General features: G+C 49.5%; 1 protein-coding gene across 1 annotated transcript in view; it reads right to left on the bottom strand.

The window, feature by feature from the left end:
* The window catches only part of LOC308590560 (synaptosomal-associated protein 25-like), a 34,194-nt gene extending 16,678 nt beyond the window's left edge, over nucleotides 1-17,516 (bottom strand). Inside the window, exon 1 of the mRNA XM_081200709.1 lies at nucleotides 17,408-17,516. The gene's annotated coding sequence lies outside the window, so the exon portion shown is untranslated. The remainder of the gene's footprint in view (nucleotides 1-17,407) is intronic.
* Between the last annotated feature and the right edge of the window lie 240 nt (nucleotides 17,517-17,756).

Genomic DNA, 17,756 nt, shown 5'->3' with positions numbered 1-17,756 from the left:
CGTTTCCGAGCACAATTCAAAGTGTTGGTGCTGACCTTTAAAGCCCTAAACGGCCTCGGTCCAGTATACCTGAAGGAGCGTCTCCACCTCCATCGTTCTACCCGGACACTGAGGTCCAGCTCCGAGGGCCTTCTGGCGGTTCCCTCACTGTGAGAAGCCAAGTTACAGGGAACCAGGCAGAGGGCCTTCTCGGTAGTGGCGCCCTCCCTGTGGAACACCCTCCCACCAGATGTCAAAGAGAACAACAACTACCAGACTTTTAGAAGACATCTGAAGGCAGCCCTGTTTAGGGAAGCTTTTAATGTTTGATGTATCATAGTATTTTAATATTCTTTTGGAAGCCGCCCAGAGTGGCTGGGGAAACCCAGCCAGATGGGCGGGGTATAAATAATAAATTATTATTATTATTATTATTATTATTATTATTATTATTATTATTATTATTACGTGCGCTGCTCTGGTTCGCCAGAAGCGGCTTAGTCATACTGGCCACATGACCCGGAAAAATTGTCTGCAGAGCGGACAAACGCTGGCTCCCTTGGCCTGTAAAGCAAGATGAGCACGTAACCCCAGAGTTGGTCATGACTGGACCTAATGGTCAGGGGTCCCTTTACCTTAAGGGGTGCAGGTGGCCCTGTGGGTTAAACCCCTGAGTCTCTTGGGCTTGCCGATCAGAAGGTCAGCGGTTCGAATCCCCGCGACGACAGGGTGAGCTCCCGTTGCTCAGTCCCAGCTCCTGCCAACCTAGCAGTTCGAAAGCACATCAAAGTGCAAGTAGATAAATAGGTAAACGGCAGGAAGGTAAACGGCGTTTCCGTGCCTTGCTCTGGTTCACCAGAAGCAGCTCAGTCATGCTGGCCACATGGCTGTATGCCGGCTCCCTCAGCCAGTAAAGCAAGATGAGTGCCGCAACCCCAGAGTTGGCCACGACTGGACCTAATGGTCAGGGGTCCCTTTACCTTTACCACCTGTTTATAGTGAGATTAAACAAGCCCCCCCCCAATCTCTCAGTCCTTGTTACACTCTGTGTGTTGGTGCGGCTTATCATGCTTCTATATCTCTTGCCCAAGGAGATAATCTGAAACAGTCAGATTATCCGGGATCACTGTCCTACATTGTTATTTACTTACTACTTCGGCACCATGAATGCCTAAAAAAAGTTTTACCGCTTAGCCCACAGGAGAGCATCTATTGCTTCTTTCAACCATAGACTTATTATACTTCTACGGACTTTCAAAGATTGACAGATGTGTGTTCATTTGATTTCAATATTAGAGAATTTACAAGTGTACACATTTTGTTTTTGTTGTACTAAATCATGTATATTGTCGCAGGAAACACACACACCCCAATCATTCAGTTTGTGCAAACTCCACACACACACACACATGACAAACACGACACTTCTGTTATAAATTCATAGAAAATCAACCATACATCGGATTTGCACTGTTCCACTTTTATTTTACTCCATGAAAGAAGGACTACAAAATGGGGAAGGTTTGATACAGGGCAGCCATAATCCCTTGAGCATCCCAGCACATACACAGGAGCCCTTCCCAGTTGGCATGGCAACCTTGATGGTCCCAGACAGAAGACCATCAAGGACGCAAGGGACTTGCATGTGGGAGTGGATTCAACACGGACTGGAACAAAGGACAATGATCAGATCTTCCCTCTGGGGGCAGGAAACTGCAAACTCCCCTCTGTCACCTGGAAAGTACTCATGGGGAGGGGGAAAGGGGGAACCAGGCAGGTGACAGGACACTCAGGTTACCACCACAACTCCTCCCTCAACCCCTCCTTTCTGTGATGTAGTTGTGATGTAGTCTTAGGGGTGTAGCTTGGGGGATTAGTAACTAATAAAAGTAGGGGTCTTCTTTTGTTCTGGTCTTCCATCTTGCTTCATCTTGTTGTGGGTGGGAGTCATAGAATCATAGAATCCTAGAGTTGGAAGAGACCACAAGGGCCATCGAGTCCAACCCCCTGCCAAGCAGGAAACACCATCAGAGCACTCCTGACATATGGTTGTCAAGCCTCTGCTTAAAGACCTCCAAAGTAGGAGACTCCACCACACTCCTTGGCAGCAAATTCCACTGTCAAACAGCTCTTACTGTCAGGAAGTTCTTCCTAATGTTTAGGTGGAATCTTCTTTCTTGTAGTTTGGATCCATTGCTCCGTGTCCGCTTCTCTGGAGCAGCAGAAAACAACCTTTCTCCCTCCTCTACGTGACATCCTTTTATGTCGCGACAGTTTCCAATAAAGGCCAAGCCTACAGGCTGCTGTTTTGCTGCAAATTGTCCTGGTTGGTGTCTTTGTTTTTTCTCCAAGGGAGCCCTCGGAATCCTCCGTTAACATCTTATGCAATAAGAATTGCAGTGCTATCTGCTGGTCTTCGTGTTGCTTGTATTGCTTGTTGTTTGGTGAGCTTGTCGGCTGGCAGACAGCAAACCAACAAGGCAGCTTTTAGGGTGGAAGCTACTAACTAATCATGTGTTAACAATATTTTGCCAGCCAACACAGAGCAGGTTTGCAATTGCATACAACAAGACAGCCGGCACGGTGTCCCAAAACCCCATTGCACCGCAGTCTACTCCTTGGGCTCAGCCATTTTCTCACACGCCTTGCGAATATCCCTGGGGAGGGCGGACGGAACCTGCCATAACTCCAGCCCCCACCTCCTCCGTCGGGCGATATGATTCTTCATCAGCAACCTCCGAAGAAGCTGTATAATTATCACGCTTGAAAAGTGCAGCTGTTTGCTATTTGGGAGCTGAGAAACAGCCGCCCACCCACCCCCTCTCCCCCCCCCCCGAAGGACCTTCCCGGGCTCCCACCTTCTGCTGCTCGCCTCTGCCTGCAAAATTCGTGCAAATTAAAAATAGAGGCTTTGTGTGTGTTTTGTGCTTTTGAACAAAGCGAGAGCGAGAGGAGGGGGCAGAGGTGTAGCTGCGGCAGCAAAAACTTTTCCCCCAAGCTGACAGCAAAAGAAAAAAGGAGGTAGAGGGTGGGTTGGATGGGAATAAAAAGCGGTTTAGGAATGATTCACAGAAAGAGAGGAAGATACCCTTTTGATTGTGCTCTCTTGATGATTTGCACTCTTGGTGGTATCAAAGCGACCAGTTAGTTTCTGGGCTCAGTTCAAAGTGGGGGTTTTTTGCCCTAGAAAATATTTTGTGGCTCAGGACCCCAATACCTCAAGAACTTCCTCTCCCCCTAGGAACCATCCCTGCTGTCCATGGAGGTGCAGGTCCATTCTGTGTCCAGGGCAGCTGTCTACCGTCTCCATCTGGTACGCAGGATGAGACCCTACCTGCCCGTGAACTGCCTCGCCAGAGTGCATGCTCTGGTTATCTCCCACTTGGACTACTGCAATGTGCTCTACATGGGGCTCCCTTTGAAGGTGACCCGGAAACTACAATTAATCCAGAATGTGGCAGCTAGACTGGTGACTGGGAGTGGCCGCCGAGACCACATAACACCAGTCCTGAAAGACCTACACTGGCTCCCAGGATGTTTCAGAGCATGATTCAAAGTGTTGGTGCTGACCTTGAAAGCCCTAAACGGCCTCGTAGAATCATAGAGTTGGAAGAGACCACAAGGGCCATCGAGTCCAACCCCCTGCCAAGCAGGAAACACCATCAGAGCACTCCTGACATATGGTTGTCAAGCCTCTGCTTAAAGACCTCCAAAGGAGGAGACTCCACCACACTCCTTGGCAGCAAATTCCACTGTCGAACAGCTCTTACTGTCAGGAAGTTCTTCCTAATGTTTACGTGGAATCTTCTTTCTTGTAGTTTGGATCCATTGCCTCGGTCCAGTAGACCTGAAGGAGCATCTCCACCTCCATCGTTCAGCCTGGACACTGAGATCCAGCACTGAGGGCCTTCTGGCGGTTCCCTCCCTGCGAGAAGCCATGTTACAGGGAACCAGGCAGAGGGCCTTCTCGGTGGTGGTGCCCGCCCTGTGGAACGCCCTCCCACCAGATGTCAAAGAGAACAACAACTACCAGACTTTTAGAAGACATCTGAAGGCAGCCCTGTTTAGGGAAGCTTTTCATGTTTAATAGGTTATTGTATTTTAGTGTTCTGTTGGAAGCCGCCCAGAGTGGCTGGGGAGACCCAGCCAGATGGGTGGGGTATAAATAATAAATTATTATTCTATTATTATTATTATCCTGGGCTCTGCGATCATTATCTGAACCCCTTCTCCATGGGCCATAGGAGGTCCAGGGGTGGCAACACAAGAACAGGGCCTTTGCAGTGGTGGCTCCTCCCTGGGGAGGCCCGCCTGGCACCATTATTCCATACCTTCAGGCCAAAGCATTTATTTCCTGTCAGGCCTTTGGTTCTTCATTACCTGCGGCCTCCTTTAGTGAGTGCCCCATTTTAATCCTGCTTTTGAAAAGACAATTGTCTCTTAGATTCCCCCGTGCTTTGTTTTACGATGGCTTTGATGTGTTTGCTTATTGCTGTAAGCTTCTTTGAGTTTCCGTATTCTTTCAGTGTATAAGACGATGCCTTTTGCTTTAAAACTTTAGTCAAAAATTGGAGGTGCTCTTATACACAGGTGGTTAATGTACAGTCTTTTTAGAAAAACGACTACTTACCTTCCTAAGGCTAGAAGATCCCCCCCCCCAAAAAAAGTCTGCAACTTTGGGCGATCTTGGGCGTTGGCGGGTTAATTTGGGGTTTGAAAAAATAGGGGTCGTCTTATACATGAGGGAGTCTTATACATACAAAAATACGGCACTTTTGTTTTTAAAAAGTGGTTAATAAGATTAATTAACAACAACAATAGACAATCCTGTTTCAACACTGTTCATTTGTTGTTGTTGTTGTTTAGTCATTTAGTCGTGTCCGCCTCTTCGTGACCCCCTGGACCAGAGCACGCCAGGCCCTCCTGTCTTCCACTGCCTCCCGCAGTTTAGTCAAACTCATGCTGGTAGCTTCGAGAACACTGTCCCACCATCTCGTCCTCCTTCGTCCCCTTCTCCTTGAGGCCACCATCTTTCCCAACATCAGGGTCTTTTCCAGGGAGTCTTCTCTTCTCAGGAGGTGGCCAAAGTCTTGGAGCCTCAGCTTCAGGATCTGTCCTTCCAGTGAGCACTCAGGGCTGATTTCCTTAAGAATGGAGAGGTTTGATCTTCTTGCAGTCCATGGGACTCTCAAGAGTCTCCTCCAGCACCAGAATTCAAAAGCATCCATTCTTCGGCGATCAGCCTTCTTGATGGTCCAGCTCTCACTTCCATACATCACTACTGGGAAAACCAGAGCTTTAAACACTGTTCATACCTGTGAACAATTGCTTCATTTCCAGTTTGTCTGTAACTTCCTGCTGAACCCTTTATATACCACAAATGTTCAGGGGGCGGATGGGGGTGGTTGTCCTGATTTCGTTGAGGTTCAGTCTCCAGGTAGCGGCTGAGAGAAACTCCTCCCTGAAATCCTGCAGAGATGCTGCCAGCCAGTGTTGGCAATATTGCGCTGTATTACCAACCTTACTGTCTGCTTGTGAAACATGGACCACTTATAAACTCCATCTCCAACTCCTTGGAAGATTCCACAAACAGTGTCTCCAAAATTTTGTGCATATCACTTGGGAAAACGGGTGAACTAATACCAGTGTACTGGAAGAAGCAAAGATCACCTGTGTTGAAGCAATGATTCTTCAACACTAACTTTGTTGGACTGGTTGTGTTGTCCGGATGCCTGATGATCGTCTTCCAAAGCAACTACTCTATTCCGAACTTAAAAATGGAAAGCGTAATGCTGGTGGTCAACAAAAGAGGTTTAAAGACTGTCTCAAGGCAAATTTTTAAAAATGAAGTATAAACACCAAAAATTGGGAAACACTGGCCTGCGAGCGCTCCAGTTGGAGAACAGCCTTGACCAAAGGTGTCATGGGCTTTGAAGACACTCAAACTCAGGACGCAAGGGAGAAAAGTGCTAAGAGGCAGGCACGCTTGGCAAATCCACACCAGGATCAACTCCTGCCCAGAAATCAATGTCCCCACTGTGGAAGGACGTGTGGATCCAGAACTGGCCTCCACGGTCACTTACGGACTCACTGTTAAGACCGTGTTCATGGAAGAGAATTCTACTCAGCCACGAGGGATCGCCAAAGAAGGAGAAGAAGACATGGACAAATGGTCAGACTCAGTTTAAGGCAGTTTTCTATGTTCTAAGTGGGATGGGTGGGGTTGCCTTTGTGCCTTTACTTTCTGCACAAAAGCTAATTTCAAAAGACAATGGGTATGTTGGTGTGAGAATAGTACCAGGTCTAGTAGCCATCAGCCATCAAAGGCAATTAATCTAAACCCTTCGGATCACCATTTAGTGTGAGGCTATGCAAAAATCTAGAAAGGGGGGGGGGTGCTCACTTTGCCAGGTGATGTTGGAGAAGGGCTTTCAAAAAGCATTTTTAGCAAGGTTTATCAGCCTGTTCTTTTATTTATTCAATTTAGATTGCATTTCTAAAAGGATTTCAGGTGGCTCTCTCTTACGCATGGTAATAACTGTAACGAAGTTATCGCCCTTTTAAAAAATAAGGAAGTGGAAGGATTTGAGCCTTAATGCGTGCCTAGGACATTGGTTAATTGAATTAAGTGACTCCGTGTGAAGAACACTGGAAAAAGCTCACTTCTCCTGACTCCCCAGAAAAGTGCCCTTGAATAGATGTGGATTATAACATTATTTTTTTTCATCCTGTGCAACTGGCAGGGCCATCGCAGGTAAAAGGGACCCCTGACCATTAGGTCCACTCGTGGCCAACTCTGGGGTTGTGGCGCTCATCTCGCTTTACTGGCCAAGGGAGCCGGCATACAGCTTCCGGGTCAGTGACCAGCATGACTAAGCTGCTTCTGGCGAACCAGAGCAGCGCACGGAAACACTGTTTACCTTCCCGCCGGAGCGGTACCTATTTATCTACTTGCACTTTGACGTGCTTTTGAACTGCTAGGTTGGCAGGAGCAGGGACCGAGCAACGGGAGCTCACCCCATCGCGGGGATTTGAACCGCCGACCTTCTGATCGGCAAGCCCTATGCTCAGTGGTTTGACCACAGCGCCACCCGAGTCCCTTATTATTAGTATAAACACCGACAACTGGGAAACACTGGCCTGCGAGTGCTCCAGTTGGAGAACAGTCATTACCAAAGGTGTCCTGGGCTTTGAAGACACTCGAACTCAGGACACAGCTCCACCTGGTACGCAGGATAAGACCCTCCCTGCCTGCAGACTGTCTCGCCAGAGTGGTGCATGCTGTGGTTATCTCCCGCTTGGACTACTGCCATGCGCTCTATGTGGGGCTACCTTTGAAGGTGACCCGGAAACTACAACTAATCCAGAATGCAGCAGCTAGACTGGTGACTGGGAGCGGCCGCAGAGACCACATAACACCGGTCCTGAAAGACCTACATTGGCTCCCAGTACATTTCCAAGCACAATTCAAAGTGCTGGTGTTGACCTTTAAAGCCCTAAATGGCCTCGGTCCAGTATACCTGAAGGAGCGTCTCCACCCCCATCATCCAGTCCGGATGCTGAGGTCCAGCTCCGAGGGCCTTCTGGCGGTTCCCTCATTGCGAGAAGTGAGGCTACAGGGAACCAGGCAGAGGGCCTTCTCAGTGGTGGCCCCCACCCTGTGGAATGCCCTCCCATCAGATGTCAAAGCGATAAATAACTACCTGACATTCAGAAGACATCTTAAGGCAGCCCTGTTCAGGGAAGTTTTTAATGTGTGATATTTTAGTGTATTTTGGTTTCTATGGAAGCCACCCAGAGTGGATGGGGAAACCCAGCCAGATGGGCGGGGTACAAATAATAAATTATTATTATTATTATTCATTATTATCATCCCGATTTCCTTGCAGGGATGTTCGTACACCTTTGCATTTGTCGCTTGTTTGCCCCACGCTTTTCCATGCGTCTCCCCATCACTTTCCTAAGTGCAAACAGTCCACCCCTTTTTAAAAAACAAAAACTGGTCACACTTCAATTTCCCAGATACGCACTGACTCAAATCCCACCTGCAAAATGCCAGCCTTTGAAGCAACATAGACTCTCAGAACTGCAGCACCTCAGCCGTGGCTCAGTTTCCCCTTCGTCAAGGACCTGCCTGCTGGTTAATGGCTCACGGCCGACTGAAAGCACGGCATCAGATTTGGCCAAAGCTATCCGGCATGACTCATCGGAGCCGTTCAGCTTCCCTTCGGTCCCTCTTACACTGGGGGAGGGAGGAGGAGAGCAGATCAGTCGTGGGGGATGGAGAGCAAGAAGGATCTCAAACCCATTAGAGCCCGGAGCCTTCACAACCCATTAGGCGGGGAGGCCAAATGCCTGACAGTTTACAAGCCTTCTCCTCTGGCCCATCTCTCTCCTCGATATAACCTTTCAGATCTTCTGGCATCGGAAAGTGGGAATAATGTTATTACTATAGATGCCCCTCCATCTCAGAGTCCCTGGGGCTGCTGCAATTATGGAACAGGATCCCGGTCTCGCAACCAGCCCTGCTCCTCTGCCGTCCAGCATGACGTAGGGACAGAGCCCTCTGTTTTTGGCTGCACACATCTTCAACTGTAAACCCGTCCCTGGCTTAGCAGTACAGGAAACTCACTGGCACTGTGATAGGAATTTTGAGGTCTTAGATATATGGAAATGTTCGTAAGCATACCAACCAAGCACGTACATAGATCAGCACAGGAAGACCGACCTGGAACCATTTTTGATTCCTAAATTGAGCAAATGTTTTCTCTGCAAGGTCAAAGTGGGAAACCTCCCCATTGTCTTTTCCTTCACAAATCCTGTCTTAAGGGTATGTCTGTGTTTGAATAGGGTGTGAGCCTGTGACCTGGCCCAGGAACTACTATAAGTATTTATCATTACAAAAGACTGACCAGGCTCCCCAGGCAATCCAATCGAGTGAGCATTAAACAGGTAACCTGGCAGACAGGAGGTAAACAAAGCACTCAGATTTCTGCTGTAGACCGCCCTTTTTGTGATGTAGGTATGATGTATCTGGGGGGCGGTCTTAGGTTACACCCCTTCTGTGATGTATGTATGATGTTTCTGGGGGTGGTCTTGATCTACCGGGTGGCAATTTCAAAAGTCTTTATAAGGCCTTGCGCGCCATTTTTCTGGGTTCCTCCTCTCTCCTGCAGGTGAGGGGAGCACCCTGTTGCAACAGATCAATAAAGATCAAGCTTACTAGCTGCCTTGCTTTTCAATATTCTCTGGTTGGCCTCTGTTATTTTCTCTGACCAATAGGGAACCTATGTAAGGACTCTATATGGGCTCTTGGATACCCCATAAGGGAAAAGGGCATTTTTTGTTTACAACAGTACCAAGCCCCTGAAGGACCAGGTGCGCAGTCTGGGAGTCATTCTGGACTCACAGCTGTTCATGGAGGCACAGGTCCATTCTGTGTCCAGGGCAGCTGTCTCCCAGCTCCATCTGGTACACAGGATGAGACCCTCCCTGCCCACAGACTGTCTTGCCAGAGTGGTGCGTGCTCTGGTTATCTCCCGCTTGAACTACTGCAATGCGCTCTACGTGGGGCCACCTTTGAAGGTGACCTGGAAACTACAACTAATCCAGAATGCAGCAGCCAGACTGGTGACTGGGAGCGGCCGCCGAGACCATATAACACCGGTCTTGAAAGACCTACACTGGCTCCCAGTACGTTTGCAAGCATAATTCAAAGTGTTGGTGCTGACCTTTAAAGCCCTAAACGACCTCAAAGGCCCAGTATACCTGAAGGAGCGTCTCCACCCCCATTGTTCTGCCCCGACACTGAGGTCCAGCGCCGAGGGCCTTCTGGCGGTTCCCTCAGTGCGAGAAGCCAAGTTACAGGGAACCAGGCAGAGGGCCTTCTCGGTGGTGGCACCCGCCCTGTGGAACGCCCTCCCACCAGATGTCAAAGAGAAAAATAACTGCCAAACTTTTAGAAGACATCTAAAGGCAGCCTGTTTAGGGAAGCGTTTAATGTTTAATAGGTTATTGTATTTTAGTGTTTTGTTGGAAGTCGCCCGGAGTGGATGGGGAAACCCAGCCAGATGGGCGGGGTATAAATAATAAATTATTATTATTATTATTATTAGTCAGATCATTGGGTCCACCCGGCTCAGTACTGTCTGCACTGGCCGCCAGCAGGGTTTGGGACGAGGCTCCTCTCCCAGAGACGCTGTCGAGGATTGCACTTGGACCTTCTGCATGCTCTCTCGCTGACCCACAGCCCTTCCGCGACTTGTTTTCTCTGCTTCTGCTACATGACCTGGTCTGGCCCTGCTGCTAAGTGGTTTCTTTTGTGGTCCAGCCAATCTCCCTCTGGAACAGGGATGGGCAGCTGCACGCAGGCAAAGTGCCCGTCAAACGTCCCTAAGGACACGGGTTCGAGACCCGCTGCCAACTAGAGCGTCAGCGCATCGGTGCAAACGCAAATCTCCTTTCTACGAGGTACCTAAGCACCTCAATCCTGCGCGGTTCAGGCGTCCAGGCAGCAGTGGCGTAGCGTGGGGGGTGCAGGGGGGGCCGGCCGCACCGGGCACAACATCTGAGGGGGGCGCGCGGAAGAGACTCGAGTGCTAAAATCCACGGGTTAGGGGGTGCAAATTATTTGCCTTGCCCCGGGTGCTGACAACCCACGCTACGCCACTGCCAGGCAGGCCCCTTTCCTTAATGAGCAGAGCAGTCTTGTAACTGCCAGCGACAAAGGGCTCCCTTTTATCCAGTGCTAATTGGCGGAAGACTTTGCAAGCAGCCACTTAATGCATCTGTTCCCTAATGGCTCCTAGCTGAAATTAAAAGGCAAGTGAAGAGATCCAAGGAAGATTTATCCAGGCAATTACAAGCTTTGTTGTTCGCGGCGGGCAAGGCTACGCATGGCCGCTAACCAAATGGCCGTGCAGCGCCTCTGTTGCTGGAAACGGCAGGAGGGGGAGAGTGCCGCTCTTGGTGTTGGACTAGACAAGCCACTGACCTGTTCAAGCAGCCAGAGTCTTCTTATGTTCTAACTGAACCTCCAGCTCCAAAGGCAGTCTATCTAGGTTCCTAGGCTCATAGGGCTATTTGGTCATGGTAAGAACAGGCTAATAATAATAATAATAATAATAATAATAATAATAATAATAATAATTTATACCCCACCTTCCCCGGCCAGGGCCGGGCTCAGGGCGGCTAACACCAGTAAAATTACAGTAAAAACATAATGGGGGGGAACCAATTTAAAATACAGGTTAAGATGCAATTTAAAATGCAGCCTCATTTTAAAAGTAGCCCATAGATCAAGACCATAAGGGGAGGGAAACACAGGGGTCAGACTGAGTCCAAACCAAAGGCCAGGCGGAACAGCTCCATCTTGCAGGCTCTGCGGAAAGTGTCAAATCCCTAGTCTCTTGTGACAGAGTGTTCCACCACATTGGGGCCAATGGTGAAAAGGCCCTGGCCCTAGTTGAGACCAGTTTAACCTCCTTGCGACCTGGGACCTCCAAAATGTTGTCATTTGTGGACCTTAAGGTCCTCCGCGGGGCAGACCAGGAGAGGCGGTCCCGTAGGTACGTGGGTCCTAAACTAGATGGGTTGCTGGCTGATCCAGGAGGGGTCTTGGGCAGCTCAGAAGGAGGGTTAGAACGTGGTGCTGATAATGCCAAGGTTGCAGGTTCAAACCTGTATGGTCCAGCTGCATTCTTTTCCCATTGGCCTACATAGATCATCCTGCCAAGCTACAAGGGGAATTGTCCTGCTTCCCCCAGATTTCTAAACCAGGACCATAGCTCAGTGCAGGAGCAGCTGATTTGCACGCAGAAGGTCACAAGGTTTTTCCTAGCATCTCGAAGAGAACCATGCCTAAAATCCTGGAGAGCTGCTGCCAGTCAGTGTAGGCAACCCTGTGCTAGATGGACTCAGCATAAATAGGGCAGCTTCCTTTCTAAGCACGGCGAGGGTCTGCTCACAGCTTTGCAAGCTTCCAGTCGGCTGAGCGGCTTCTGCGTTTGCCTTCCATTGCAGCCAAAGCCCAGGAAAAAAATAACAATAACAGAACTCTAAGAGGTGACTGAGACAAGGAAGGTGAGCCTGCAAGGTTTACACCACGATTTCTAAAGGATGAGGTCCCTCCAAAACATTTAGGAGTGCCAGTGAATCGGTATGTGAGGAGCCCAGATATTTCCCCCCTCTCCAATTCCTTGCAATATGTCACAGCAAAGGGGATTCCCGGGTAGAATTTGTGGACCGCAAGCTACCACATGCTTAAAAGAGCAAAATATCTTGGGCAAGTCATGGTTACTGCCATCCCAGAAGGGTATTCCTTCCAATATACCTGAAGGAGTGTCTCCACCCCCATCATTCTGCCCAGACCCTGAGGTCCAGCTCCGAGGGTCTTCTGGCAGTTCCCTCATTGCGAGAAGCAAAGCTACACGGAAGCAGGCAGAGGGCCTTCTCGGTAGTGGCACCTTCCCTGTGGAACGCCCTCCCACCAGATGTCAAAGAGAACAACAACTACCAGACTTTTAGAAGACATCTGAAGGCAGCCATTTAGGGAAGCTTTTAAAGTTTCATAGGTTATTGTATTTTAGTGTTTTGTTGGAAGCCGCCCAGAGTAGCTGGGGAAACCCAGCCAGATAGGCGGGTATAAATAATAAATTATTTCTATTATTATTAATAATCCTAACAATGGCAATTGCTTCTCATTCATTACGATGCTGATAGCTCACTTTTCCTCTACAAGCTCAGCGGGGCACCTGTGATTCTCGCTCTTCCCATTTCTAGCCTCACAACAGTCCTGCGAGGTAGTTTAGGCTGAGAGACAGCGAGTCACCCAAGATCGCCCAGTGAGCTTCATAGCTGAGTGGAGATTTGAACCCTGGTCTCCTAGTCCAACACTCCAACCATCAAAGGTAAAAAAGGCAAACGACCCCTGGACAGTTAAGTCCAGTCAAAGGCGACTGTGGGGTTGCGGCACTCATCTTGCTTTCAGGCCAAGGGAGCGGGCGTTTGTCCGCAAACAGTTTTCCGGGTCATGTGTCCAGCAGGACTAAACCGCTTCTGGAGCAACGGGACACTGTGACGGAAACCAGAGCATGGTAACACTGTTTACCTTCCCGCCGGAGTGGTACCTATTTATCTACTTGCACTGGTGTGCTTTCAAACTGCTAGGTTGGCAGGAGCTGGGACAGAGGTATCTCAAGCTATGGACTCATAGGTATCTCAAGCCATTTGCACATGTTGCCCTGCAACCAGTCCATGCAGAATGTAGGCACCCTATATATAGAAAGGAGCAAACCAGTGATATTTGAGGGAGCAGACAGGGCCCATGACTTACATCACAGGAGCCTAAAGGTAAAGGGACCCCTGACAATTAGGTCCAGTTGTGGCCAACTCTGGGGTTGCGGCGCTCATCTCGCTTTACTGGCCGAGGGAGCCGGCGTACAGCTTCCGGGTCATGTGGCCAGCAGGACTAAGCTGCTTCTGGCGAACCAGAGCAGCGCACGGAAACACCGTTTACCTTCCCACCAGAGCGGTACCTATTTATCTACTTGCACTTTGACGTGCTTTCAAACTGCTAGATTGGCAGGAGCAGGGACTAAGCAACAGGAGCTCACACCGTCGCAGGGATTCAAACCACCGACCTTCTGATCGGCAAGCCCAAGAGGCTCAGTGGTTTAGACCAGTGTTCCCCAACCTTGTGCCTCCCGCTGTTTTTGGACTACAATTCCCATCATCCTTGACCACTGGTCTTGCTAGCAAGGGATGATGGGAGTTGTAGTCCAAAACCAGATGGAGGCCCAAGGTTGGGGAACACTGGTTTAGACCACAGCGCCACATTACCCCACGCTAGTCAGATCATGGTCACATACAGAATCAACTCCCCGATTCTTTAAAAACCAAGGAGAAGGGGGGCACTCAGCCCTCCACACGCACCTGTTTTGCAGAGCTTTGACACCAGCCTCCAACTCTATTGCTGCCTCTCAAACGAAAAACACAGATTTGCCACCTTTACATTTTTCACACAGCCAACAAACCCTTCCAAAAAAAGACCAGGCTGGCCACCCTCCCACTTGCTATCGAGCTTCACAATCTCAGCGCTGCAAAACAGCTTTGTGCCGGTCTCAATTCCTTCGTGAGTTTTCTGAAATGTTTCTTGCGGCAGTGACGGTAAACACAATGCCCTTGCAAGAGGTGATGTGCTCAAGAAACACTGGTGCCCTGAGAGCTCCCTCCATCTGTCTCCAGATGCACTTTGCAAGAGGTCAGCTGCAATCCGTGTAAAATCAGAGCTTGTAAACAGAACCAAGCAGGAGAAAAGGGTTTACAGGTCTGCATTTCAAAATCTCTGGGTATTCTGGGGATCTTAAGGTGGAAGGGGAAACATATGGGGACTTCTGTGGATGGTGACAGCAGCCACGAAATTAAAAGATGCCTGCTTCTTGGGAGAAAAGCAATGACAAACCTAGACAGCATCTTAAAATGTAGAGACATCACCTTGCCACCAAAGGTCCGTATAGTTAAAGCCATGGTTTTCCCAGTAGTGATGTATGGAAGTGAGAGCTGGACCATAAAGAAGGCTGATGGCCAAAGAATGGATGCTTTTGAATTATGGTGCTGGAGGAGACTCTTGAGAGTCCCATGGGCTGCAAGAAGATCCAACCTCTCCATTCTGAAGGAAATCAGCCCTGAGTGCTCACTGGAAGGAAAGATCGTGAAGCTGAGACTCCAAGACTTTGGCCACCTCATGAGAAGAGAAGACTCCCTGGAAAAGACCCTGATGTTGGGAAAGATGGAGGGCACAAGGAGAAGGGGACGACAGAGGACAAGATGGTTGGACAGTGTTCTCGAAGCTACCAGCATGAGTTTGACCAAACTGCGGGAGGCAGTGGAAGACGGGAGGGCCTGGCGTGCTCTGGTCCAGGGGGGCACGAAGAGGCGGACACGACTAAACAACTAAACAACAACAGACTGTCACTATTTTCCAAGTGGGATTCAATCAAATACCAGCAAATTCAAGTTGCACAATTAAGGCGGAACTGATGCTCTTTGAACAAGCTCATTTACAAAACAAAACAAAACAAAACAAAACTCAAACATTTTGCAGGAAGGAAAGTGATGGTGAAAATGCTCTGGAAAGCGTGGAATGGCAATACTTCAACAGAGACATGGTGCCCAGACCAAGGGAAGTCATAGTAATGCTCTATTCTGTCCTGGTCAGACCTCACCTGGAGTCCTGTGTCCTGCTCTGGGCACCACAATTTAGGAAGGATATCGACAAGCTGGAAGGTGGGCAGAGGAGCGTGAGGAAGATGATCAAGCCTGATGAGGAACAGTTGAGGGAGTTGCATATCCAGCCTGGAGGTGACATGACAGCCATCTTCAAACACCTGAAGATCTGACACATGGGAGATGGAGCAATCTTCTCTTCTGCTGCTCCAGACGGGAGGAAATTCTGACTAAACATTAGGAAGGACTTTTTGACAGTAAGAGCTGTTCAGCCGTGGAACAGACTCTCTCTTGGAGGTTGTAGAGCACAAGTTGGTCAGGGATTCCTTAGCGGTCATTCCTGCAAATCAGGGGGTTGGACATAGAGGAGGGAGAAAGGTTGTTTTCTGCTGCTCCAGAGAAGCGAACACGGAGCAATGGATCCAAACTACAAGAAAGAAGAGTCCACCTAAACATTAGGAAGAACTTCCTGACAGTAAGAGCTGTTTGACAGTGGAATTTGCTGCCAAGGAGTGTGGTGGAGTCTCCTCCTTTGGAGGTCTTTAAGCAGAGGCTTGACAACCATATGTCAGGAGTGCTCTGATGGTGTTTCCTGCTTGGCAGGGGGTTGGACTCGATGGCCCTTGTGGTCTCTTCCAACTCTATGATTCTATGATTCTATGATTCTATGATTCTAGATGATCCTTGGTGCCCCTTCCAACGCTACAGATCTATCATTCTAGCGGATTGACACCATGTTGTGTAACCTACTTGCAAACAAATCAAAACAAACGCTTGATAAGCAGATGGTGCCCCTTAACCTCCCTGTAAATTTGGAGTAAGAAAATCGAGATGAACGCTCCATAGTTTGTCTGGGAGTGACCTGCCTCTCCTGTGACTAGATGAGAGAGGGGAAAGATGGAAACTTATAGCTCAGAATCAGCCCACAGTTGCTGGGCCTTTATATACTGCTGTGATATATTATTAGGATGCAGCAGTACATATCCCTCCCTCAGGCGACACTCTGGAGCAAGGGAAAGGGTGAGTCTGTACACTTCAAACGGCTGGAGCTTGCAAGAGAACCCAGCAGTCTTAACTTGGGTTGCAGAGAGAGAGACAGTGTGGTGCATTGGTTAGAGCAGGCAAAGGCAAACTCGGCCCTCCAGATGTTTTGGGACTACAACTCCCATGATCCCTAGCTAACAGGACCAGTGGTCAGGGATGATGGGAATTGTAGCCCAAAACATCTGGAGTGCCGAGTTTGCCTATGCCTGGGTTAGAGTATCAGAGGCTTGGGTTCAAATCTCAGGCACAAAGCTCACTGGTTGACCTTAGGCCATCTCTTGGCCTAGCCTAACTCACAGGGTTGTTGTGAAGATTAAATGGGGAGGGGGAGAAAACCACGTAGGCACCTTCGGGCTCCGTCAGAAAAATGAATAGACGAACATTTATAAACAGCCGATTAACTCAGGCAACTTCCCCTTTCCTGCGGTCATTTCAAAACCATCCACACCACTCCCTGCATTTCAGGGGGTTGGACTAGATGACCCTTGGCAGTCCCTTTCAACTCTATGATTCTGCTCCATTCTAATTTCAGCCTCAGCTTGGACCCTCAGAGGCACCTGTTCCCCGACACTCGTATCCAGAATTAATCCCAGGGAAACCTCTAGAGACTTGCTCCAGATCCCCGCATCTGACACAAACACACCCCTCCTCCTCGCAACCCGCCATCCATTCAGCCCCCGAATCCCCCTCTATTCAGTTTCAGATCCCAGGCGCCCCTCTCCCCTCCCCAAGGCGCACGACGCACAATCCGCCTCTTTTATAACGGGGGAGAACCATCAAGAACTTTGCCCGTTCGCTCGCAGTTCCCGACAGAAGAAAATAAACAACAGGTTGGTGGTTCGGGGGAGGAGATTTTTGGCAACTCCCTGACGCATCGCAGAAACGGCTTCGGGATGCAGGCAGCAAAACGAAACGAAATCAAAGACTGAAGTTTGTTAAAGGCTGGAACGAAAATGGCCAAAGGGCCAGCGCTGTTGCAAGACCACAATTCCTAAGGAATGATGCGCCGCCTTTGAAGTTTACCTGCTCATTTTCGCTCTCAAATCAAACAGTAATTTTTTCAAAAATTCTTCTTTTAATGAAGACTCACTTTCTTGAGCTTCCCAGCGCCCCCCAGAGCGCAACAGCTCCCCCCTCCCGCCCCCAAATCTTTTTTTACCTGTTTCTCCTCCTGTCCCAGACTCCTGCCTCCCAGTCCTCCCTCATCAGCAACAAGCCCAGCGCGCAGGATGGAGCCCCGCCCTCTCCGCCTGGGGCTGCGGACCCCCCCCCACTGCCCCGCCTCTGGTGCCACCCCATTGGGCGGGGAGCCTTGAAAGGCAGGCGGGGGAGGCCTCTGGTTGGCTGCCGGGCTGGGGAAAGGGACAGGGCGGGGCCGGGAAAGCCTTGGGCTGGTACCCGCCCGCCTCTCCTTCCCCCCAGGGGATGCTGTTGCCAGGGGCAACCTGACGTGAGCCAGGGGAGGATGGAGAGAGCAACTTGGCACAACTCTGCGTCTGCCAGAATGA

The sequence above is a fragment of the Podarcis bocagei genome, assembly GCF_964188305.1.
Source record: "Podarcis bocagei genome assembly, chromosome: 7".
In the NCBI taxonomy this organism is placed as follows: Eukaryota; Metazoa; Chordata; class Lepidosauria; order Squamata; family Lacertidae; genus Podarcis; species Podarcis bocagei.
Note: the sequence above shows the minus strand (reverse complement) of the source record. Positions and strands in the feature narration are given on the sequence as shown.